We start from the raw sequence: 26,714 nt of genomic DNA on the forward strand, positions 1-26,714 counted from the left end.
TCACCACTGTACAAGGTTGGTCTCCTTGTCTGAGACGGTTAACTGCTCATGGTAAGCCTTCTCAGCTGAGATAACTGGGGCATAGCTAACCAGAGGGAAATGGAGAAGAGGATAATATGGCACCAAATAGGTCTGGAAGACTCTCAGATAACCATTGAGACATGATTTGAGAGCACAACCATAAAAACGAAGGGGGGCAGTAATAGAGGACACAATTTGGCTAATAAGCATATTGAGGTTGGTGTAGGTAGGACGCTCAATGTCAAGGTTCCTACAGCAGATATCAAAGAGAGCCTCATTATCGACCATGAAAGCACAGTCGCAGTGCTCTAGGGTGGTGTGTGTGGTCAGGATGGAGTTGTAAGGCTCCACCACAGCGGTGGACACCTGGGGAGCTGGGTAGATTGAGAACTCCAGCTTGGACTTCTTGCCATAGTCAACAGACAGGTGCTCCATCAACAGGGAGGTGAAACCAGAGCCGGTACCACCTCCAAAGCTGTGGAAGATCAGGAAGCCCTGCAGGCCAGTGCACTGGTCAGCCTGAGGAGAAAGGAGGGGAACATAGGTCAATAAAACCATTTTCACATTTAGATATATTAATTAGATATTATTCATCTCTGCTGTGGTACCCACCAGTTTGCGGCACCTGTCCAGCACCAGGTAAATTATATCTTTGCCAACGTTGTATGAGCGTAGTTGTTGGCAGCATCCTCCTTGCCAGTGATCAGCTGCTCAGGGTGGAACAACTGGCAGTAGGTTCCAGTGCGCACCTCATCTGAGGGGAAAGATCAAGTATCAAGTTAGATGAGAGCTAATGAAAGTGTAGAAGCAGAAACCGACTTGGTGGATTTATATTGTTAGAATATTAGAACTTACATTGTTTAGACTAGAGGTTGTATTTTTTTTATTACAGAATAGTGCATAGGGTATGTGGCTCACGTTGAGGACCTGGGGTGAGCGAGGAGGGGGGGGGGGGGGGGGGGGGGAGAGAGCGAGCGAGAATTCGAGAATTCATGTATATCGGTTTCTGTATTTTTTTGTGTGTGTCTTGTATAACTGGTTATGTATGTGTTCTGGGCCCCTTTGGCTTGGGTCGGAGGGTCACGGGCTCGGGGTGGGGGGGGGGGGCCTTGGTTCGGGGCCTCGGCGAGTCGTGGTGTTAAAGAGGCATGATGCTTTGACTCGCTGGGGTGCCAGACTCTGGGCCCGCGAGGGTTGGGGATCGTGGCTGCGGTGGGTGGTGATGGAGGGGGCTTCAGATTCAGATTCAGATTACTTTATTCGCCATTTTATACAGGTACAAAATGGAACGTGATTTGACATTACAGTGCATACTTTTTTCACAATTAAGAGCAATACAACAGTAAATAAATAATTTTAAGTAAAGTGCAAGACAGGACAGAACAGTGAGACAACAATAAGACTGTGAAAGTGCAGTGGTTGGGGACATGGATACAGTGCAACACAAGTTCAAGTCCAGTTGGGATGTTAACTATACGTTCTGTCTCATTTATTGTCTAGTCATTGTTGTGTTGTTAATGTCTTGGGATGTCTTTTTATGTATTATTATTATAGTTGTGTTGTGATATGTTTTGTTTCATGTTTGGAAAAGAAAAGAAAAAAGATGATAAAAAAAAGAACAAAAGCCAAATTCCAACTGTGTCAATTTAAACCAGCTCAATTACTACCCTTTAGTAACAAACAAGTAATTACCACTCCCCCTCCTTCGTTTTGGGCTGGGTAGAGATTATTTTAAGATATCAAATCTAATTAGTTACCAAAGTAGTTCATCTCATCAGTGAGTGAGCCAGTAAGTTTGTTTGTTCCAAGATACAACATTTCTTTGGTATAATCACAATCCAAAATGTAACAACAGCTCTGATTGACTCACACAGCACACGCACATGACTCAGCAAAGTAAGGTATCGTTTTGGTGTAATAATCGTACATTTTCAAAATGATACCAAGCCTTAATATTATTACAGTAAATTATGTAAACTGGATTTTTTTTAATGCATCTTAAAACATCTCCATTTAATATCCGTCTAGTGTGAACCCAGATGTTCCAGTGTGCTTCTTTTGGTTATGGCTCACTTAATGTATTTATAACTCATCCCATGCCATCTATTGTTTTCTATTATGATGTATTGTGCCTCAGCCAGGCCCATGTGATCAGGGCCGCCTGGGAGAAATGCGAGGCCCTGTGCGAGATTTAACGCGAGCCCCCCCCCCCCCCCCCCAAAGAGAAGAGGGTCTATAGAGAAACCAAAGCAGCAAGGAGCCAATGGCCGACATCAGCTAAATAGGCTAGCCAGGTACTGTGACACACACAGCTTTGGCCAACGGCCCAACGCTACCCAAGCTACACAAACGACCAAGACATTCACACACAGCACATGTCGTATCTCCAAATGTTGTGAAGTAGCATATGTTTTGCCTGGAAAAAAACATCGTTATTAACAAAACATTCGGGAGGGGAAGGAAGGAAGAGTGGGGTAATGTCATGACATTTTCATTAATCTTACCTGCACCAAGGAACGCAGGGCGAAAGGCCGTAACACAGGTCTCCACGTTGACGAAAGGCCTCTCGCTGTCGGGACAAAAATAAGCTGCTGCCAGAGCCTTGTCATGGTGCAGGCCCGACTACATCTTCTGTCAAAGATGATGTCGTAGTCAGAGTGCCAGAACCCCCTGCTATTCTCACGGCTAATGTCAATGGTCGTAGCACAAGCTAACAGCTAACTCAAGGCTAACTGATAGCATCAAACGAACGTTCCCAGCCGAGCGCAGCCGGCAGTTAGCCAGTTAGCTGTTTAGCTTCGACGTTAACTGCCGGCTGCGCTCGGCTGGGAACGTTCGTTTGATGCTATCAGTTAGCCTTGAGTTAGCTGTTTAGCTTCGACGTTAACAGTTAGCTCAACCAGGCTATCGCTAACCATTAGCTAACGCAGAAGCAAGCTATGCGGCTACATACAGCCAGGTGCTGACACCAGGCACACACCGTTAGCTACTAGTAGTACTATTAGCTAGTCGACCAGTTTGGCTCCAGAGAGAGAGAGAGAGAGATAGGTCCACGGCGGGAATATAATAATAGGTTGACTCACCATAACGCAGTATCAATGCGGCGCCAATGGTAAAGTTGGAAGGAGACTTTCTTGGCCCACGGTGTAATTTCTTCTGATCCATGCTGCTTTTGAAAAGACATCCACTGGCTCCTCTGAATAGCGCTGAATTTGATCATCCCTCTACCTCGTGTCGTGTGTCTTCTTCTTCTTCTTCTATTACGGCGGACGGGAGAAGAGACCGGAAACACTATCCTAAAATCTGTAGAGCAGCAAAGCCGCAGAAACCGGAAAACTGCAGTCTGCAGAGCCGCAGAGGCAGGAACAAGTCAGACACATTCTACAAACGTGTCTAATGTGAAATATATAAGCATATAAGCAAAACTAGATTTTAGGTCTGTGATGAAAAAGGGCCTCGCGGGAAGGGGGGCCTTGCAAAAAAATAAAATAAAAATAAAATTAAAAATTTGCGAGGCCCCCCTTCCCGCGAGGCCCTGTGCGACCGCACTGCTCGCACACCCCCTGAGGCGGCCCTGCATGTGATGTCCTGGTATTGGTCAGCTGAACCTCTTGGCAGATATTAATAGCAAGGCACTGCCAACAAAGCTCTTGATGAACAACCCGGTGGTGCTTGTTCCATGTTTTTGGAACAAACATGCTGAAATTAAAAACTCCTTTGTTCACTCTTTAAAAAGGATCTGTCGGCGGTCAGGTGGCGTAGCGGAGATTGTGCTCGTCACCAATGCAAGAGGCTGCAGTCTCGACTCCCGGAGAGTCAGCATTGCCTTGGCTTGGGCTGATCGCTATACTAACTCGTTTGGCTGAGTTAGGGGAAGGGAAGCCGTGGGTGGGTCCTGGGCATTGTGGACAACGACCCCTACAGTTCGGTCGGGGCGCCTGTGTAACCGATGGATTATGCTGCGTTGTGTTCTTGTGTGGTATCAGTAACCAGGCAGGAGACAGCACTGCATCTCAGGCTTTTTATTGGCCCTGTTAAAACCAGATACAAACAGGATTAATGTCTTGTCTTATCTTGGCCACAAGATGGCGCCCTCGGTTCACAGACTCTCTTAAAACACCCAGAGAGACTCCATTTTAAATCACATTGAAATAGCACATGAATGAATGAATGAATGAAAACTTTATTTAACAGATTGCAGAATGGGTACAATACAGTACGGCTCAATACATACAATTGTTAAGGGGATGCAGACCTGAGAAAGACGTTTGTCTTGTTTCCATCAGGGTCCCCCATTTTCAATTCATATAGACATATATGACATACATGACATACAGTCAGTACTGCTACATCTATACATTTATGACATACCAGATTTGCAAATACAGTACTGTTTGTGATACAGAAGGAGTCAAGAAAAGGGAGTATATACATTTGACGTAGAAACTGTACATTGGAGGAGGTTGGGTGGGGGGGGTTGGGTACATTGGGATATTGACAACCATACTGGGTCATTTACATTGGAGGTGGTTCGGGGGGGGGGGCGGGGGGCACACTGTATAAACAAGTAACACTGTACATTGAGGGGGGGGGAGGAGACACTGTACAAACAAACACAATTGTACATTGAACTATTGACAAAACCATACTAGGTAAATGACTGTACATTGGAGGGGGTTGGGTTAGGATATTTACAGGGGCCAGTGTTGAATTGCAGTCTCCCGTAGGTGTCCCTTGAGAGAGGTTTTGAAAGTGGGTAGTGATCCACATTCCTTTACAGCTTACATGGAATGAAACAGTACAATAACTCAATACAAAATAACCAATATGAGTCACTCATTCACCTGTTAAAACAGATACATTAAAATAATACAAAACCACTAATAAGATTTACTCATTATCTGTTAAAACCAGATACAAACAGGATTAATGTCTTGTCTTATCTTGGCCACAAGATGGCGCCCTCGGTTCACAGACTCTAATGGGAAAATATATAGTGTCAGGTTGAGGCCTACCCAAATGTGTCACACAGCAAGAGATCGTCACTTCTAACTAGCTCCACAGAATGTGCACAACTGCTCCTCTTTAACATAGATAGTTATTATATACAAAACAGAGGATATGGAGAGGGCTTCAGCGTTCTTATTTTGTTTCAGGTAGGTGCTCTTTGGATTAAATCCGGGGTAGGATTCGCTTATAAAAGAAAGGTTGAGATCCTAGGCAGCTCTACAATTTTTTAAAAAGCCTTTATTTGTTGGCTTACATTATTTAGAAAAATCCTTTTAAAAAACCGACATGTTTCGGCCTACATGGCCTTCTTCAGGGTGTTGTAGCTGTGACAAAAACAATACTGTGACTAAATAGAGGAGAAAAGGAAAAAACATAACTCAGGGAGTGACTAATTACAATGGGGGACAGCTGGTCCCAAATAAATGAAGGCAAAGCAACATTCTCAACTTGAGTTGAAGAAATATACAATAATACTAAATAGAAATAAACAAATTTGTATATTATATAAGTATACAAACTCAAAATATTATAACAACATAAAGAAATGAGTCAAAACAAACATAGAATAGATCAATAATAATATAAACAATTATCAAAAATTATCAAAAAAACAACAATGTAAGAGCATTGAGTAATGCAAGACAAAAAATAATAATACTATAATGTAATCTACTTAGCCTATAAAAGTGACCGTATGTCCGTAGAGTCATTTAAACCCGCAAAGAGGTGGCCTGTAGTCTATCAAAATACAATAAATAACAATGTATAAATACAATAAATAAATAAATAAAGTGATCTACTGGCCTATAAAATGATACCATGTCTATGGAATCATTTAAACCTGGGAGTGAGGTGGCCTGTAGTCTATCGATCCAGCGATTTTCTTTCTGGTTTAGAATTCTTTGTCTATTTCCTCCTCTAGACGTGAGCGGAACACTGTCAATTCCGATAGCTGTAAATAAAGCAGAGGTACTATGGTGAACTTCATGAATATGTTTAGCCATTGCATAATCCATGTTGTTAGTTTTGATAGCATATTTATGATCTGCCAGTCGATCAAGTAGGCAGCGTTTCGTACAACCAACATAAAAAGAGTCACATTTGGAACAAGACAGTATATAAATAACATGTGTCGTTTGACAATTAATAAAGCTGTTAGAAGTATATGTCTGTTTTGTAACTGAGTGGGTAAAACCTTTTGATCTTATCACCACATCGCATTGTTTGCAGTGACCACATCTATACGTTCCTATAGGAGGCTTTGGTAACCATGTAGATTTGACATCTGCCGGTAGATGGCTTCGTACTAATTTATCTCCGAGATTGGGAGCTCTCCTAAATGTACAGAGGGGCGGGTCAGGGAATATGTTAGACAGGGCCTCATCACATTGGATCAAGCTCCAATTCTTTTTAATTATATTGCGAACAGCAAGGGCCTTAGTACTATAAGTGGTAGAGAAAAACACCCTATCGGTTTTCTCTTTCAGTGTCTTTCTTTTTAAGAGGGAGTCGCGTTCTACAGTAGCGGCTTCAGATATAGCTGTTTTAAGAGTATTATGTGTATAGCCACGTTCTCTAAAGCGATCATACATTTCTCTGCTCTTTTCTCTAAAATCAGCCTCACTGTCACAGATTCTACGTACTCTTTTAAATTGGCCGTACGGAACATTGTTGATCAAAGTAGAGGGATGGAAGCTTTCTGCATGTAAAATAGTATTTTTATGCGTTAACTTCCTGTACAATGACGTATGTAGGTCACCATTCAAATCTTTAGTGATTTCTAAGTCCAGAAAATGGATCTTATCAGGACTAAAATCTAGAGACAGTTTTATATTTGGGTTAGTGTTGTTCAAATAACTATGAAAAGCTTTCAATTCATCAATAGTGCCTTTCCACCACATAATGATGTCATCTATATATCTGGCCCACCAGATGATCTTATCTTTAAATACGTTTTGAGTGTTGAACACATAGTCCTCCTCCCATTTCCCCATAAACAAGCCTGCATATGAAGGGCTAAAACATGCACCCATAGCACAGCCTTTTACCTGTCGATACATTTTGTCCTGAAATAAAAACACATTGTTAAGTAAAGTAAATGTAGTTAGTTCGACCAAAAAATCTGTAGGGGGGTCCTGTGAGTCAGTGCGAGTATCTAAAAAATTTCTCATGGCTGTCATGCCTTGGTCATGGGCAATACTGGTGTAAAGGGCTTCTACATCCATTGTCGCCAAGTAAGTGCCTGGTCCAATATTACCTTGCTCTTTGATTTTATTGAGAACATCTGTAGTGTCCTATAAATAAGCTGGAAGCGTTGGAAGTAGTGGTTTAATAAAAAAATCTACGTATTTAGATATAGGTTCAGTTAGGCTATCGTTCCCTGAAATCACTGGTCTCCCTGGTGGTTCAGTAAGGTTTTTATGTATCTTAGGCAATAAATAGAAGGAGGCCATACGAGGGTTATCATTGTATAAGAACTTAAATTCTTGGTCAGAGATAAGGTTATCTTCTTTCGACCTAACTAGCAAGTCTTTAAGTTCTTCTGCTAATATAGTTGACGGGTTAGAAGTAAGAGGGAGATAAAAAGTAGTGTCCTGAAGTTGTCGGGACGCCTCTTTAACGTATTGTTCTACACCCCAAACCACTATGGCTCCTCCCTTGTCGGCTCTCTTAATGACAATATTTCTATTATCTGAGAGTTCTTTGAGGGCATCTCGTTCGTTTTTAGTCAAATTATGGTGGACATGTGTCTTGCTATTAGTTAATTTCTTTACTTCATAATTTACTTTTTTCTCGAATGTGCTCAACGTAGTATTCTGTACTACTGGACAAAAATATGATTTAGGCTTAAAAGGAGTACAAGGAGTAATAATATTTTGACTAACTGGGGTAAACACACACTGTGGATTCTGCTTATACCATGCCTTAATGTGTAGATTCCTATAAAAACGAAACAAGTCTGTTTTTAATTCAAAGTCATTGGGAAGATTGGTAGGGGAGAAGGAGAGACCCTTGGATAATACCTTGTTCTGCGCATCAGTAAGCTGTACGTCTGACAAGTTGATCACTACCTCTGTTGGCTCCGTGTGTGATATTTGCGATGCAGGTTTCTTTCTCCCCCTCCTCGTCCTCTTCCTCTGTTTTCCTTGTGGGGTGTCCGTGTGTCCTTGTCTTGGCTCGTTAGAGATTGGTCTTCTCCTAAAAAATCCACTCCGGGGTTCCTTCGTGGGGCATCAGAGTCTTCTTCTTCACTGGTGAAGTTGAAGGAGACAGTGCGGGGACGTGTGCGCTTGGGTTCATGGAAGTGTTTAGCCTTGCGTCTATGCCATGGGTTGGCAGCCCCTGGTCTGTGCCATGAGTAAACATTGTTCTCTTTAAAATCTTTTTCATCTCGCTGGAATTTCCGGAGCTTATCTTGTTTGAGTGTCATTGCAAATTTGTTCAAATGTTCTGTTAATTTGATTTCAAGTTGAGCCTTTTCCAGGTCTTTGTTCAGTGTATCCACCTTCTTGTTCATTTCCTCAATTTCATGCTGAACAATCTGTCGATCTTTGGTAGCTTCTTCTATCAGTAGGAGCATTAAATCGGACGAGCATTTATTAAGAATAGATTCCCATTTCTTTTTTAAATCAGTATTGTCCTTTGATCCAAATGAAGGGAATTTCTTGATTCTTAGGCCCCGTGGAATATATCCTTTTCTCCAGTAATCGGATAACGTGATAGAATTAAGGTCCAATTTAATGTCTTTCTCCTTAAGGTATTTCAAGTCGGTAAAGATATCTTTTCAGAGTTCATTGAGGTGTCAGCTTGTGCTCCATCAAGTAATGATGAGCTTATGATGATCCGTTTTCCATCCTCGTTAGAATAAGAAAATCCATTGGGTTCCATAGTTGAATCCAAGAGTTGAGTTTAGTAAATTATATAAAAATGACGCACTACACCTAGCCAGGTGGAGCACCTCTCCAAAAAGCTTACCCTGTGTGCTTGAATTTGAACAAAACAGAGGATATGGAGAGGGCTTCAGCGTTCTTATTTTGTTTCAGGTAGGTGCTCTTTGGATTAAATCCGGGGTAGGATTCGCTTATAAAAGAAAGGTTGAGATCCAAGGCAGCTCTACAATTTTTTAAAAAGCCTTTATTTATTGGCTTACATTATTTAGAAAAATCTTTTTAAAAAACCGACATGTTTCGGCCTACATGGCCTTCTTCAGGGTGTTGTAGCTGTGACAAAAACAATACTGTGACTAAATAGAGGAAAAAAGGAAAAAACATAACTCAGGGAGTGACTAATTACAATGGGGGACAGCTGGTCCCAAATAAATGAAGGCAAAGCAACATTCTCAACTTGAGTTGAAGAAATATACAATAATACTAAATAGAAATAAACACATTTGTATATTATATAAGTATATATACACACAAACTCAAAATATTATAACAACATAAAGAAATGAGTCAAAACAAACATAGAATAGATCAATAATAATATAAACAATTATCAAAAATTATCAAAAAACAACAATGTAAGAGCATTGAGTAATGCAAGACAAAAAAATAATAATACTATAATGTAATCTACTTAGCCTATAAAAGTGACAGTATGTCCGTAGAGTCATTTAAACCTGCAAAGAGGTGGCCTGTAGTCTATCAAAATACAACAAATAACAATGTATAAATACAATAAATAAATAAAGTGATCTACTGGCCTATAAAAATGATACCATGTCTATCATTATTTTATTTTATAGTTATTATATACAATCCGGTTCATTGCCCGGCAACTTATCCATACATTTACACCATCATGACGTTCTTTTAACCCAAAGATATGTTTAGAACCACAGAGCAGCTCTTACCTCTTAAAACACCCAGAGAGACTGGCGCGCAGAGGGACGCAAGGGGAAATACGTCACTTCGGCAGGAAGTGACGATTTCAAAATAAAATACTTTTGATAATAAAATAATAATAGTAAACAAAACAAATTAAAATACAACGTGAGGGAAGGATTATTCATTGAATACATAACAGTATATTACACATATATACCTGCTACACGTTCAGAATCCACACCAAAACAAAGGTACGAGGTTCTAACAAAACAATGAAAAAGGGTGTTTTGGCGAAATTCACAAGAGGAACATATTAACCTGTTACACCTGCACAGCGAGGGTAGGATCTGGAGAAAGGTAGTGTGACCTTCCACACGTTACACTCTCCCGGTGAGAATCTGCGCTGCCAGGCTGGCTGCCGGCTGGCTGCACATGTGTCGGAGGAAAACATGTAACAGTCTCCGGCCTCCCGGACCAACAGTAGGGGGGGGTGCGCAACAACCAGGAAGGGGGTTGGGAATTGGCATAATGACTAACAGTGGGATGGGAGAAAAATCGGAAAAAGGAGGGGGGAAAAGATAATAATAAAAAAAAAAGATCTGTCCATTTGACATGCATCGGCACAATATATACATTTTTTTGTCAAATCTAAGCAACCAAATATTGAAATTGGGGCCAAAGGTGTCTAGCCCTAGTCAACAGTCCTTCATCTTTAAATCAGTGCTAGACTAGTGTCATTGATCCTCTTGTCTTTACACTCGTCACCTATGACCCGGTGGGAAAATGAACAACAAAGTTAACAGTGTAGCAGAGTGGTGTTAAAAAAAAATCCCATGACAAGCACTAGTAACGTGATATGCCATGGACACTCCCCATTTGATAAGACCTTGTCCCAGGGACCCCAGCCAAGAAGGTAATGTCGTTTGATTTAGTCCATAATTACAACATTCTACTGTAGTTGGAGAGATGACAGTGGTTAAATCTGAGGGTGGGGTCACAAGACGTCTAAAGCCGCCAACTGATGTCGATGTCAGAAGATGGTCAAGTCTGAAGGTAAGATGAGTCAAAGCAGCATTCTCTGTTTGGGGGGGGGGGGGGACAGGGGGTCACGAACAGGTATCCCTCTGTTGTCCAATACATCTGTTTTGTTACCCCCACGCCATAAAAAAGACGTTTGTTAACACTTTGATCGCCATGGGTTAAATTCATAATTTACCATCCCTCGCCATCTCTATTTGTCTATGGAGAAGTTCCCCTTCTTTGCAGGGCTATAACTTTTTAAATTCTATTGCTAAATTGCCATTATTATGGCCCATTCAATGTCCTATATGTATTGTTCAGGGTGTAGCAACGTTAAACTTTTTCATTCACATATTCATACTAAAATATGGTCTAAAGTATAAGTATGTTTTTATCGTTTTCTGCAGCTTTCTTCAGAACGTGATTTATAGCCCTAAATGCATTATATTGATGATCAAATACAGTTTGGTAGGAATCTGTGCGAGATAAAAAATTTCAACTGGATGTGCTTCTAGGAGTTACTACATATCATCTGATGATGACCGGATGGGCGGGGGATCGTTTATAATTCCGTGGGCAGCGTTAGATGATTCATCCAGAGTGGGTCATATGTTCATCATAGCAGTTTATATGGAACACGTTAGAATATAACGCTGAATCTTACCGTGGCTTCCTCGCGCCGCTGGCAGATGAGCGTGGAACAGATTTTTTTCTATTATGGGATGGAGAAATGCCCGATCCATTTCCAGGTTGTATAATAGTATATACGTCCAAATCATGTTGTTTTTTCGAGCTATTTGCACCGATCGATGTCCACTGTATCAAGACGGAGTCTCTCTAACGATAGCGAGTGCCCGGACCACATATGGATGAGCACTACTGGTTCAAAGGCTCATTTCCGGTTCGCGATCTGCCGATCGGCCACCAGATGGCGCTCTTGAACCGCTAGAGAGTTGAGTGGAGCTTTGCAGTGTGTCTCAGGGCTCCGGAAAGGAAATCGGCAGAATGAGCATGGCTAGGAATGACGTCTTAATTCGTCCACGGCGATCATAGTGTTAAAAAGGAACGGTTTAACACTGCAGACACAGTCTGTCTGCGTCCATAACTATCTGTCAGATCAGTTAAGTTAACTGTTAGGGGTGTAAAAAGTACCCAGAAATTATACTTTTTTTTATCCTCTTTTTCTCTGCCTGTTTTTTTTTCTTTTTTTTTTTATCCCAATTTAGTTGTTATTCCCCCCCCCTCCCCTACCTGGTTGTTGTGCGCATGTTCCTCCTACTGGTCGGTACAAGGGAACCCTGAAGTCCACCACATGCTTCTTCCGACACATGTGGAGACAGCCAGTGGCTCTTTTTTTTTCACCTGGCAGCGAGGACTCATTGGTGAAGCGTAACGCGTGGGAGGTCACGCTGCCTTCACCATTTCCTGCCTTTCGCTGAGCAGGCGCCCAGACCTGACCTGTAGGCGTCGCTGTCCACAACGCCAGATTACCACCCACGACTTCCCTCCCCCTAACTCAGCCAAACAAGTTAGTATGACGACCGGCCCAAGCTACAGGGCAATGCTGACTCCGGGAGTCAAGACCGCAGCCTCTTGCATTGGTGACGAGCGCAATCTCCGCTACGCCACTGTGACGGATCGTACTGGTCTGCGTTGTGTTGTTGTTAAATGCTTATGTCCCGAGGGGGAGTCGAACAGGGGAGCTCCCGCGCCGCGGGCGACGACATAGGCCGCTGCACTAAGAAGTGAATCCACTCCTATGTACCGTACCTATGCGTCTATTAACCCTGTTATGAGGAAGTGAGTTTAACTTACCAGCCCGTAATGCCACAGTCACTTGTCAACACCCCTGTTTCTGTGACTGTGGATATACTCACAGGCTTCCCCGTTACACCACCTGACCGCCCAGAAATTATACTTAAGTGAAAGTATGGGTACTGTCTCAAAATCGTACTCAAGTCAAAGTAAAAAGGTTTCTACTTTGAAATGTAAGAGTTAAGTAAAAAGTACTAAAAAGTTAAAACTTGTTTTTAATTCCGGGAGCAATGAAATGTTCCGTTTCGTCCTCTTCATCGCTCGTACTATCGTTTGTGGCCGTCTTCTGTAGCTTGTCACTCTGACTGTCTATTCTTCTGATAGCAGGTGTTTAATCAAGGATCCCCACTTTCTAGTCAAGGACCAATCAGCATGGGTATGGGCGGGTTCATTTTCCATTTATGGGGATTTGATAAAGTGCAGCCGTTAGTTTGTGTTTCACAGAAACAAAACTAGACTCATCTGTACAGGATCCAGATATTGAAATCGAAAACTACTCAATAGTCAGGAGGGATGGAAACCAGTATGGAGGTGGCGTCTGTGTGTATATACACAAAGATACCAAATTCATCAACCGTACTGACCTTAACCATGACGAAATTGAAACTGTTTGGATTGAAATCTTATTCGATAGGGCGAAACCAGTACTAGTAGGCACAATCTATAGACCGCCAGAACAGAGTGGCTTCTATGACACACTTGATGGGTGTTTAGCTGGGGTGGAGGGGGTAGAAAAAATTCTTATTAGGGACTGGAACACGGATATGCTGCGTAAAGCAGCACCCGTCTTCAAGGCCTTCAGTAGGTTTTCTGATCTGCACGGTTTCAGCCAGCTAATCACCCAACCCACAAGGGTATGTGATTCGACACAAACCACCATTGACCTCATTTTGACCTCTGACAAGTCCATGATCTCCAATAAAGGGGTGATAGCATGCGGGTTAAGTGATCATTATATGATTTTCTGTACCCGCAAAAAGCTAAAACAGAAGGCCGGCTGTCACAAAACAGTCACATCTAGAGACCTCAAAACCTACTCTAGAGAGGCCTTTAACCAAGAACTGGGGAGCTTGGACTGGTCAGATGAACTCAGTGGTACACAGGTTGAAGAAACATGGCTTGGATTCAAAACCAAATTCACAACAATACTCAACAACATGGCACAATACTCAACAACATGGCACCCCTAAGAACCACCAGGGTTAAAAATCGCGCTGAGCCATGGATGCACGCTATGAAAACCAGAGACAAAAAATGCTCTGAACTTCATAAAAGTCAGACAAAGCTTTCCAAAAGCTCAAACAGTGAACTCCAAGCCCACGTGGTTGAACTAAAAATTCAAAGAAACAGACTAAGAAATGACGTAAACACCATGATCAAAACCGCAAAAAGAAATTTCTTCAATGACAAAACTGAGGAAAACAAAAACAAACCATGTGAACTTTGGAAATTACTCAATAATCAACTAGGCTGCAGTAAAAAAACTTAAAACCAGATTCTCAAACATAAACATAAAGACGGACAACACGCTCATCAGACAAGCTGGATGTAGCCAATTACTTAAACATCTTCTTCACAAACATAGCCACAACACTGGTAAACAAACTACCCTCCCACTCAGGACATTATGGGGTAGAACACATAGTAGCATACTACAAAAACCTAGGGGTCCACAAAGACGACTTCAAACTTGAAATGGTAACAACCAATGAGGTACTCAAAACATTTTGCGCCCTCCAACCTAACAAGGCCACTGGCCATGACAACATCCCCTCCAAATTCCTCAGAGACTCAGCAGCTGCCATCACCCCAGTCATCACACACATAATAAACCTCTCTATAAAACAGGGACACGTCCCCAAGGACTTCAAAATTGCAAGAGTGACCCCTCTGCACAAAAAGGGCAGCAAATTAGACCCAGGCAACTACCGCCCTGTTTCTATTCTTACCTCCATCTCGAAAGTCATGGAGAAAATAGTCTACGAACAGGTCGAAAAGTACCTGGCGGAAAAAAATCTAATCTACGAATTCCAATCTGGCTTCAGAACGTCCCACTCCACTGACACATGCCTCCTCTATTTGAACGACCACATCAAACAAGAGGTGGATGCGGGCAAATACTGCGGCATGGTCATGCTGGACCTACAAAAGGCCTTCGACACTGTCAATCACTCCATTCTGATTTTTCATTTTTTCATTTTTTCATTTTTGATTCTATTATATGTACCACTGTATTGCACATCGTTGCGGGCAAGACCACCCGCATTTCATTGTATACCTGTATGCCGTGACAATTAAAACTCTTGACTTGACTTGACTTGATTGACAAGCTAAAAGCAATTGGTTTTGATCCTACCTGGAGGGGAGAGAACAGGTGGTAGAGGTAAACGGTACTCTATACCCCCCCCCCTCACAGTGAGCTGTGGTGTTCCACAAGGAAGCATACTAGGACCGCTACTGTTCCTAATTTATGCAAATGACATGTCGTCAGCCTGTGACTGCAACCTGTTCCTGTTTGCGGACGACTCAGCCCTGCTGGTCTCTGACAAGAACAAGTTACAGGTTGAAAAAACCCTCAGCTCGGAACTAGGCAAAATCTGCATATGGCTCGCTGATAACAAACTATCATTACACATGGGCAAAACAGAGTCCATTCTCTTCGGCTCAAATAACAAACACAGCAAGACCGACAGCTTCTCAGTTATAGTGGGTGACAATATTGTCACAAGGAAAGACGAAATTACCTACCTGGGTTCCATCCTAGAGGCAAATCTTTCCTGTGACAAAATGGCATCCAATGTAATAAAAAAAAGTCAACCAACGAACTAGATTCTTGTACCGGATCTCCTCTCTGGTAAACAAGAATACCCTGAAGACTCTGGCAGGAGCACTCATTCAAGGGTACTACGACTATGCTTGCACCTCATGGTACCAAAGCACCTCAAAGGCGCTAAAAACAAGATTACAAACATCACAAAACAAACTGGTCAGACTACTACTTGACCTTACCCCCAGAACCCACCTCACCCCTGCCCACTTTGACAACCTAGGATGGCTTAGAGTAGACGACAGAGTACAGCAACTTGCAATGAGCCTGGTCTACAAGATACACTACACGACTAAGGTACCCATGTACATGTCAAAATACTTCCCAAAGGTCAGTGAATACCACAACCACTACACCAGAGGAAGCTCAACAAATCATGTTAAACCCAGATTCGGCTCAAACAAGGGACTAAACACGTTTCACAATTATGCCACATCAATGTGGAACGCCCTACCCAAAGCTGTTGTCGTAAATTAAATTGATCAAAATGACCCGTATAAGCATTACAGGAGGGATCAAAATCATCTAGCGGTTTCTGGAAAAGGCCATAGGAGAATTCAGTCAAAGGCTAACAGTGCAACCCTTCACCCTTCACCTAGCAGCTATAGGAAAAAGCCCAGAGTACCATAAAAATAAGAACAGATCAAATGGCAAACAGATGAAACCTCTTTCCCCACACAACAAAGTGGGAAGGAAGGCCCAATACTTAACTTCAAGTCAGAAAATTACGGCCTGAAGGCCAGCACCAGAGTTCTGTTTACTTTAGCTAAGCAGTCCAAACAGACCATTCTGGGATACCCACTGTTAGGTTGAGTGGGTACTATATTTCCATCTGTATGAGGGTCGCATTCAGGGACACTTGGGTAAATCATTCTAAAAGGAAACTAGTTCACATCCCCTCTGTAAGGTCACCTTGTAACGCTGTTTCGCAAGACCCAAATCACTTAGAGGGGAGACCTTCTAGCCAATAGGAAAGCAGGCTCTCTGGGGTGACGGCACGGGATGGCAAGGGCGGGGGGGATTCTCTCTTCTCTTATAAAACCTGCAGGTTGAATGATGGAGGAAAGACAGAGACACGGAGACACCGAGACGCAGAGAGACACGCAGAGAGAACTGAGAAGCAGAGACGGAGAATCCACCCCACCAGAGTTCGAGAACAGAGCCGAGAAGAAACCTTCGAGACGAGCTGATTAGAAATAGAAATAATTGATTGCTGTAAACCTGATTGATTAAGCTGTTGGATATTCCAATAAAGCAACGGTCAGACCGTTTTCACCCGCAGCGCTGGCTCCGATTCCAAATCTTTTATAAGACAATTGAACAAACGTGTGAGTACAATCAGCAGAGATACAGTAGCGATCCACTATACGATCCTGAGACTTTAGCAAATAGAATCATTGAAAAGACACGTTAATCTGGAGCCGTTTTCCTGGGCTGAAAAATCCGATCCTACCATCCTTCGAAGATCAAGATCTCTCAGTAGCAGAGCAACGACGTCTTCAACATACAAGATCTCTCAGAAGCAGAGCAACGACGTCTTCAACGACATCTGGCTGTTTACACTCTACAAACAATCCAACGCGCCGGCGGAAAGTAACGGTGAGTTGAAGCAGGGGAGATGGATTTAGAAGGGTGGAGATGGGACAGCTGTGAATCGAGGGTTAAGACGGAGCGGCTAATGACATAAAAAACGGCCGAGATTTGGTTCCAATTCTCACAAGATTGGACTGGTATCGGCCGTTGTGATATGAATTAAGCGCTTGAAGAAGGAGGAGAGGACGCGGTCAGTTGAAACGGACGCAATCATGAATGAAAGGGCGAAGTGTTTATGAACGGGGAACAGGCTGGGGACTATACAGTTGGTTGAGAGAATGGTTGTGATAACACCGCGGTTCATTTATTTTAACTACGTCCACTCAAGGGCGAGTGAATGAATGAGACGGGGTGATTATTAAAAAGGACCGTCCCCTCAGTTAACATGATGTGGTCCCTGGGAAAGAGAGGAATAGACTGGATTGTGTTCGTTCAGACCGCGTCAACCAAGAGGTTGTTGCTTTTTTGCCACACCATCATTCGCGGCTTCACTCTTAGAATCGGCGCGTATGACAGACGAGTTTAGAAAGACGTTTCATGCAGATCTGTTGTATTGTGGTCCGACGTAATCTGCTTAAAAATTCGCCTTTGGTACGAATTTTGGGGAGGTATTTGGTTGTTGGGGGTGAGACAGTTAAGCTCCCCGACAGCGCTAAATATGAAGATTAAGAGGATGGGAAGAGGGATGACGGGGGGAAGGTAACCCTTGGAATAAGGCACTTGTGGGGTAACTGCGCTTATGTTAGAATTAAAGAAAGGCACTTAGAAGCGTTTGGGGTTAGTATATAAAGCACTGTTTAGTAGCGAGGCTAATGAGGACCTGTGTAGAAATGTATAACTATATGGTTTAGGGATGTAAATTGACATATGTATTAATTCAGTGTGTAATACCGGCGTAACATTGGCGTCGCGGGTTGCTATGGATACGGCGGGGACCGTGCTAAGAGGTTGCCGTTTGGAACCCGAGGGCTAATGTTAGGTGCTACATGCTGTACGAGGCTGCCCAGGGCTAAAGATTATTATGATGCTGGATGAGAGTATGTGTGTGACTGTGGCGTTGTGTGAGATAGAGTGAAAATGAGTTGAATTAGAAGGTTAGGAATGGATGAGAAAGAGATAATTTTTGTAAACAAATGAAAAGTCCCGTGACAAAGCCTCGCGTGTAGCTATTCTGGTGGTCAACGAGACCTCAGGATTGTGGACGTGACGTAATTTCGGTGACGGCGTGTTGTAGGGGGCCGGCCTAGAAGACGAACTACAATTCGGTGCAGGGGATTCTGGGAGTTGGGGTTAAAGTTGAGTGGGCACGTGGGCTGACGTTGTGGGGGGTGTGGCTGCGTGTTGACGCACGTATTGTTAGAAGGATGAGGGCGCCTCCTGCAGGATGTTGGGGGTACTGTGGTGCAATAGGGGTGATGTGCGAAAAAAGGCAGCAGGGGGCGATATTGTTTTAGAAATTATTATAGCCTATTGTTCCACGGTCCCCCTGGTATGTTGTGCGGGGTGCTTTCAATCTCTCGCCCTTGCGTGCTCCCTCATCTCCCTCATCTCCCTCCCTCTCCCCCCCCCCCTCCCTCCCTCCTCCCTCCCTCCCTCATTCTCTCCCCTTCTCTCCTCTCCTCTCCTCTCCTCTCCTCTCCTCTCCTCTCCTCTCCTCTCCTCTCCTCTCCCTTCCTTCCTTCCTTCCTTCCTTCCTTCCTTCCTTCCTTCCCTCCCTCCCTCCCTCCCTTCCTTTCCTCTCCTCCCTCCCTCCCTCCTTCCCTCTTCTCCCTCCCTCCCTCCCCCCCCTTCCCTCCCTCCTTCCCCCCCCCCTCCCTCCCTCCTCCCTCCCTCTCCTCTCCTCTTTCCTCTCCTCTCCCTCCCTCCCTTCCTTCCCTCCCTCCCTCCCTCCCCTCTCCTCCCTCCCTCCCTCCTTCCCTCTCCTCCCTCCCTCCCTCCCCCCTCCTCTCCCTCCCTCTCCTCTCCTCTCCTCTCCTCTCCTCTCCTCTCCTCTCCTCTCCTCTCCTCTCCTCTACCCTCCCTCCCTCCTTCCTCTCCCTTCCTCCTTTCCTTTCCCTCCCTGTCTCCCTCACTTCTCTCTCCCTCCCTCCGTCTTTCTCTCTCTCCCTTCCAATCTCCCTCACTTCTCTTTCCCTCCCTATGTGGTGCAGTGTGCACAGCAGAGGTGTGGTGATACTGGAAGTTTAGTGTGAACCCCCCCTCCCCTCCCTACGTGGCTCCTTCCCTAGGAATACCCCCCTCTCCCTACATTGATGCACCCTCCCCTCTTTCCCTAGGTGCCTCTTTCCCCTCCCTTCCTAGTGTCTCGTTCCCTCATTCCCGTTTATACTATGGTGTATGCCCCCCGCCCCGCTGTAGGATTGAGATATCAGTTCTCTCCATGACGTGGTGTGTGCCCCCGTACGAAGGTAGTGCTCTTTTTGCCCCCCCCCCCCCCCCACGCGCTGTTTACTGCCCTGGCTTTCTTTCCTTATTTCTGGGTCCCTTTTAGGGGGATCCGGTCTGGGGTCTGAGACATTGTAGGCAGGGTTTAGGGTACTAACAAGTATGGATGTTGAATATGGGGATTAATTGATCTATTGAGGTTGACTAATGCTTGACTGATCTGACCAGTGAAAGATGGTGAATGGCCAGACGGTGGAGCGGCGGTCTGCACCACAGGGCTGGTTCGCAAGGACAATCGCGAGAATGAGGGGAACCAGTACGCCATCTACATCATCACCAATGACTCGGGGTGCCCTGGTCCGGTCAAAGAGGCTTATGAGGGAGCTTCAGGAGATCAGACGACTGGGCGGCGGTTTTATTACAGTGGAGTTGGTTGAGGATAATCTGTTCAGCTGGGAAGTTAGGTTGTTTCAGTTAGATGTAGACTCGTTGTTGTGGCAGGATATGAAGGAGACTAAGACAGAGTTTATATTGCTGGGTGTCTCTTTCCCTGAGGATTTCCCGTTCTCTCCGCCATTCATGCGGGTGCTCTCCCCGCCATTAGAACATGGTTATGTGAGTAAGGGTGGGGTCATATGTATGGAATTGTTGACACCGAGTGGTTGGTCTAGCACATACACCATGGAGGCTGTCGTGAGGCAGTTTGCTACTAGCCTAGTGATGGGTCAGAGTCGCATGGTTAGGGGGGGAGAGGGAGCAGAGGGGGTGTCTTTGAGTCAAAAAGAAGCGGAGGCAGCCTTTAAAACACTGGTGAAGACCCATGATAGATTTGGCTGGCGGTCTCCACCAAAATCGGAAGGTTAGGAGGCACCGCCGACCTCCAGTTAGGGATAGGTTGTGTTGTCGTGTTGTGGTATGTGGTGGTATTGTTGTTTCGGCCCCCCCCTCGTCGAGTATTTTTCCTCCCTCCCCTCCTTTCCTAGCTCCTTTCCTAGGTACGTCACTCCCTCCCTAGTGGTATACTCCCTCACTAGACGTTCCCTCCCTTCCTGTCTAGCGTGACGTACTCGAGTCTTGCCTGGTCTCCTCTCCTCTGGGGAAATTGGGTGTGCTCCCTCCCTCCCGGGCCTTTCCCAGTGTGTGTCCCCATCCCCGGCCCGGGGGCGCCTTCCCACCCCCTCTCTTCCACTCTCCTATTAGGGATATATTGGAGGGTTGGTTAGGGGGGGAATAGAACGGGGTTGTATGTTGTATGGTGAACATGTTGTAATAAGGGATGTTGTTGGTTGTTGTTTGTGGGGCGTTGCAGGAAGAGTAGGAAATGCGCAGCAGGAGGAGGGAAGCAGGGATAACGCGGAGGAGGGCAGGCCGGTCAAAGGATGGTTGGTTTGTCTAGGCGTGCGGAGTGCGTGTTGGTGATGGGCACTCTGGTAACGGTTTTCGTATTATTTACGGCAGGAGTTTTGTTTTATTTTTGGCCCCAGGGGCCGGAGCTTATAAATATAGATGTGGACAAGCGGGAATTGCGTGAGCCTCACACGAATATGTTTATAAAAATAGCAAGGGAGGTGGCGAAAAGTGCGAATAAGACTGATTGTTATGTGTGCGGCCTAGCGCCAGAATCTTCTGCAGCCGGTTTACCGCTTATGGCCCACCCAGTCACTGAGTGTCATAACTCTGTGTTGAAGGGTTTTAATCTGCCTTTCCTATGTAAGGGAGTGAGTAAGGAGAGGTTAGAGGTGTATCATAAGACGAAGGGGTTGTTAGGGGCGGTGGCGGAGCAGGCTAAGTTGGATGTTACGCCTATTCCGGTGGCAGTTAGGCCAGAGGAGTTTACGAGATGTGAGGACGGCGAGAATGGTAAATATGTGGGCACGCTAGGAAATTGTGTGGGTGGGGTGAGCCTGGGGGCTGCGAGGGTGGCTGCGCGGGCTCCCCAGGGTACGTATTGGATTTGTGGTGAAAATGCGTATGCGGCGTTACCGGCGGGTTGGAAAGGAAGGTGTGCGTTGGGATATCTGGTACCGGCAATGAGAATAACTGATGTTTTGCTGACGCACCCTGGGGCTAGGAAGGCGCGAGCTGTGAGTGCGGATCATTTTTTCAGGGTGGCACTTCCTGCGTATGGGACATATGCTAATTGGCAGGAGATTGATCATTTGGCGGCATTGTTTGAGGAGATGTCGACCACAACGACGAAGGGGTTTAGCCTAGAGAATGAGGAGATGCGGTCGTTGAGGTTAATGGAGATGCAGACAAGGGCGGCTATGGATTTTTTGTTGGCAGCTTCAGGGGGTACGTGTGCGTTAATTGGTCAGGAATGCTGCACGTATGTGCCCGATAATGACGAAGTAGGGATGCCAGACGTGATAGAACATTTGAGGAACATTACGAGGGATCTCCATGACACTCGGGAGAGGTCGTGGGAAGATTGGGGTCAGGAGCAGATGGGGTATATAGGTTGGGTGATAGTTAAGTACGTTCTCTATGCAGTGGTGGTATTTGTGATATTGGTCGTGTGTGTGTCGGTGATTAGAGCATGCTTTGGGTATCTGATTAGGACTCTCTGCGCAGCCGGTCCGGCGGTGGAGAAGTCACTCCGCTCGGCTGCACCTGTTATGACTAAGATGATGGCGGTAGAGGAGGAGGAGGAAGGGGGCCGAGCGGAGGTGGGCGTTCCGTTGGTGCCGAGGTACCATGACTACGCCCTGTCTGTCATTTTTTTATCTGGACTGCTGGACAGTCTGGGTCGATGGGTGGGGGATGGGGTGTGCAGAGGGGTATGGTACTGGGGGGATGTGCCTGGGGATATTGTAAAAGTGATGTTTGTTTTTGTGAATGAGTTTTGTTTCCATAATAGGTACATGGAGAAGAAATGGGTTGAGTGTTGTTAGGTCCCTGGGGTCTGGTGCTGAGTCTGTACGGTTATGCATGACCGTTTAGCAGGGCACTGGGCTTCCTGGGGATAGTGACAAGGTGGGGTGCCTGGGCGTTGACTACCTTGTACCTGTGGTGAGGTTATCCTGTCCTCTGTGGGGAGTCTGTAATGGATGCTTCGGAAAAAAGGGTGGGGCCTCGCGGCGTGCAGGGAGTGATGTCAGAAGGTGCGTAAGAACAATGTTGGTGGACACGTGTCTGAGGAGGACAAATGTCCACTGGGGGGAAGTAGTATTGAAAAATGGAAACAGAAGAATGAATGAAATGTGTAATGAGGGCTGAGACACTAATCAAATTTTTTTTTGATTTTTGAGGTGAAACAGAATATTGGAGCGGGACCACGGGGGAAACATCGGAAAGCGGAAATTCGACGAAGGAGGAGTCAACATAGAAGCGGAAATAAGGGAGTAGACACCGGAAACGCAAACACCACTGTCAATCACAATATCTCTCAAAAATTTGAAAAAGTTGTATGAATTAAGTAAAGGATTATTCATACTGTTGATAAAAAATCTCTCAAAAATTAGATGTGGTATGAATATTAGATAGAAGATATATTCATACTGAAAAGACGGAGTAAAGTGAAATTCCAGTTGAAAAATTAAAAAGAACTGTTGTATTTTGTGCTCTATTTTTCAGCAGTTCTGCCAGGCAACAAGGGCACCGCAAGTCAGGTAAGACTACAGATCACCAGTGAAAAGGGAAAGAAGAGAATAGACAGGGCTACAAGTACCGTTAGCGGTTGTTCGAGTAGGAGATAGTCACAAAAGCATAGACACCTACATTTAGACAGGGAATACAAAGATCACTCTTGCCTGCTGCCATTTTTAAAAATAAAATAGGACACAGAAAGAGGAATAAAAAAACTCTAGTACATGAGAAGAAGAAACGCATATAGAAAAATGACAACGGAGGCAAATAAAGATGTGAGTACACCAATTGGTTGGATGGAGGATAACCCGATACAAGTGCTTGCTAAAAATAATCCTTACACAGAGGACAATCCTTACTATGTGGAAAGACTTATTGAATTATCAAAGAAATGGAATAAAAGATGGCCACACATCACCAAACCCTGGCCTATTGAGGGCTCTTTTGATTTAGAAATAATATCAGATCTGCATGCTCTAATTAGGACATATAGAACGGGGGAGGAAAAAGTGGGAAAGATGACAACGAGAGGGAAAAAACGCATGCAAGAAATGGACGCCTTATCAAAATTCGCTCGGGAAGCTGAGAGAAGGAAGAGTAAGGGAGAGGACAGTTCGACTGTCAATGAGGAGGCCCTGCCGACAGAGGAGCTAGCTCCCATCCTGATCACTCCCATGGCCCCTAAAAGGACAATAGTCACCTCCCAAAGAGCAACTGAGGTAAATATAGCACCCCCACCTTATGCCAGCAGGAATAGGGAACCAATCTACCCTATCCTGCCTATAATAGACATGGATAGCCAATATGAGATAACCAACAATAGCGGCCTTAGAACAGAGATGGGACGGGCAGTGACAACAATCACCCTAACGCCTGAAGCAGACGAAACAGAGGGGGAGAGAAGAAGGGAGCGAGACGTTCAGTCCCACAGTATTCCTTATCCCAGGGCGGCGGAGAGATATCGAGACGAAGAGAGACATCGATGCATACATGAACCGCTCACTGCCGCACAGAAAGAAATTCTCTGGGCGGAAGGAGAGGGACGCCGAAGCGACGACATCAGGGAGTTAGACGACCAAATAGATAGTCTATACGACAGGAGTCTCAGCCACAGAAGAGACTATCCCCAGGAGAGGTCAAGACAAGCTCCCCGCCGTCGCCGGCTCTCTCCCCACGCATCCCGCGAATACTGGGAAGACACAGAGGACGAGGAACAGACATGGGAGCCCCTGAACAAATACCAGGAGAAAGACTGAGAACGAGAGGAAGAGGAGAGAAGGGAGAGACCCCCCAGAGGAGTGACGCCAAGCAGAAGACCTGCTCCACGATTCACTACCCCACTCCTCGTTTCCGCACCTACCCTCGAAGAAAGCAACCAGATGCTGAAACTGACGGCTACCATGGAGGAATTAAAGCGACGACATCAGGGAATGAGTAAGGAAAACCGAGAGATGGAAGCACAGATACAGTCCTACCACGAGGCCCAAGACACTGATTCCGCGGGATACCAAGCAAGCGCCGAGAACTGGAGAAGGGGCACCACCGCACGACAAGAATTGGAAGAACAAATGAAAAAAGCAAAGGATGAAATCAAAGCGTTGAAAAAGACGGAAGAAAAAAGAGTGACCAGATCCAATACCCGAGAGCATACGGCCAGCATGCAACCCTTGATGATAAGACATCAGGGATTGGAGTACCAGCCATGGAATGCTTCAGACATGTCCCAAATATCGGAGAAGTTGCCCTCCCTCCAGAATGGGGCTTTTCCATGGATTGCCAAGCTGGAGGAAATGATGGTAGGCCAACAGCTGGCTATCGGCGATGTCAAGCGACTACTCTCTCACACAGTAGGAGTCGCTGGCATGGAAGAACTACTAACCAAGGCTGCCATGGTGCGGTATGTAGTGTCTGGAGCCCACGACCAGGACCTCTTCGCCGCTCACAGAGGAGCACTGTGGCGGGTCCTGCGGGAGACCTATCAAACCCTGATGCATCCAGACAAGATCCACATTGGTGCGTTGGGACCTGATACCCCCCCCCGAGAGTATGTGGCACAAGCCTACGCCACCTGGAGAGACATGACTGGCCAAGACCCCGCACAAAATCCAATGGGAGAGGCGATGCTAAGAGAAAAAATACAGAAGGGCTTCTCCAATGAGGTGAGACAAAAACTGAACGAAGTGGTATGCCTGGGAAGCCTTCCTTTAGATGCATACATGGAGAACGTGAGCCATCAAGTGGAGCTGCACAGGAAGAAGGAACAACAGGCCAAAGACAAAGAAACGGCAAGTCAGCGAAAGCTCATGTACCAACAGCCGGTCAAGGCAATCAAGATGGTGGAGTACCTCCAAGCCATGGTACAAGCCACACCGCCCAGAGCCGAGACGGGGAATAGTGGACAACTGAACAACCAGGAAACAGCACAGCCCACCAAACAGGAAGCACCGGCACCCACTCAACAACAAAATCAGAGGGGATCAAACGGGCAGTCACGAAGAGGAAATGGACAGCCAAGAAGCGGACCCCTGGAATGGCCGGCGTCGGCGGAGTGTTGGCATTGTGGAGAAATCGGACATTTCGCCCGGAACTGTGAAAAAGGATGGCGAAGCCAAGGACCCAGCAGCAGGGGTCGAGGAAATAACAGAGGAGGTGGCCGAAGAGGTTATGGCCGATCCCAGGAGCAGTGGTACGGACCCAACCAATACCAGAACCAAGACCAAGACCAGATGCAAGACCAGAACCAGCAACAGAACAGGGGCCCAGTGAATCCATCCAGAGGGCCGGAACAGGAGTTCTGACGAGGCCCAGAGAGTTCAATGGGGGGGTGCCAGCTGTCATTGTCACACTTAAGGGAGGAACCGATAGTGCACGTAGCGGTGAATAATAAATCTGTCAGGATGATGGCAGACACCGGGGCGGCGTACACTGTGGTCCAACCTAAAGATGCGACACACCTGCCCATGTCCAGTCGATATGTACGGACCATTGGATTTGAAGGGATAAAGAAGCTGATTCCAGTGACAGAGCCTGTCACCCTGAAGTACAGAGGCAAAGAGGCGACGGTTTCCATCTTGGTCTCCGACACCGCACCCATTGGCTTACTGGGCAGAGACGGCCTTGGTATGTTGGGGATGAACATTCTATGCACGCCTGATGGTTGTGTGATCGACGTCCCAGAAGACCAATACTACGAAATGATGCAAAGAACAGACCCCCGACCCCCGGAAGTATACTGGTTGGGGAACCTAAGCCAGGAATTGCTCGGACCAGCGTTGGAATGGGAGACATTCATCACCGCCAATATGCCAGCTGCAAAGAACCCAGAGACACCATACCATTGCACACTACAGTACTATAAAAATGCGGATGAAAGACAAGCCGAGGAGTGGATGAGAAATCAACCAGAGGAGGTGCAGCTCAACGCCACCAGCATAGTGATGGGTCCCCAAGGAGCAGCAATACGACTTGCACGGAGCAACTATTTGCAAAAGGAACACGAGATCACAGACAGCGTTCCCCACGTGACGCTAAAAGTGACCGACTCGTGCAACCAACAACACATCGGACGGATGATGAAAGAGGCAGAAGGAATAAAGTTCGAACAGACGACGGAGAACCGACTCATA

General features: G+C 45.5%; 1 pseudogene across 1 annotated transcript; it reads right to left on the reverse strand.

Annotated features, from left to right (window-relative positions):
- Window positions 1–25,082, reverse strand: LOC311223355 (tubulin alpha chain-like; annotated as a pseudogene). Its single transcript has 3 exons — window positions 24,968–25,082; window positions 634–775; window positions 1–540 (listed from the first exon to the last, which is right to left on the reverse strand). The product of its transcript is annotated as a tubulin alpha chain-like (transcript).
- Window positions 25,083–26,714: the final 1,632 nt, after the last annotated feature.

Source organism: Notolepis coatsorum (genome assembly GCF_963971535.1).
Source record: "Notolepis coatsorum genome assembly, chromosome: 2".
Classification (NCBI taxonomy): Eukaryota; Metazoa; Chordata; class Actinopteri; order Aulopiformes; family Paralepididae; genus Notolepis; species Notolepis coatsorum.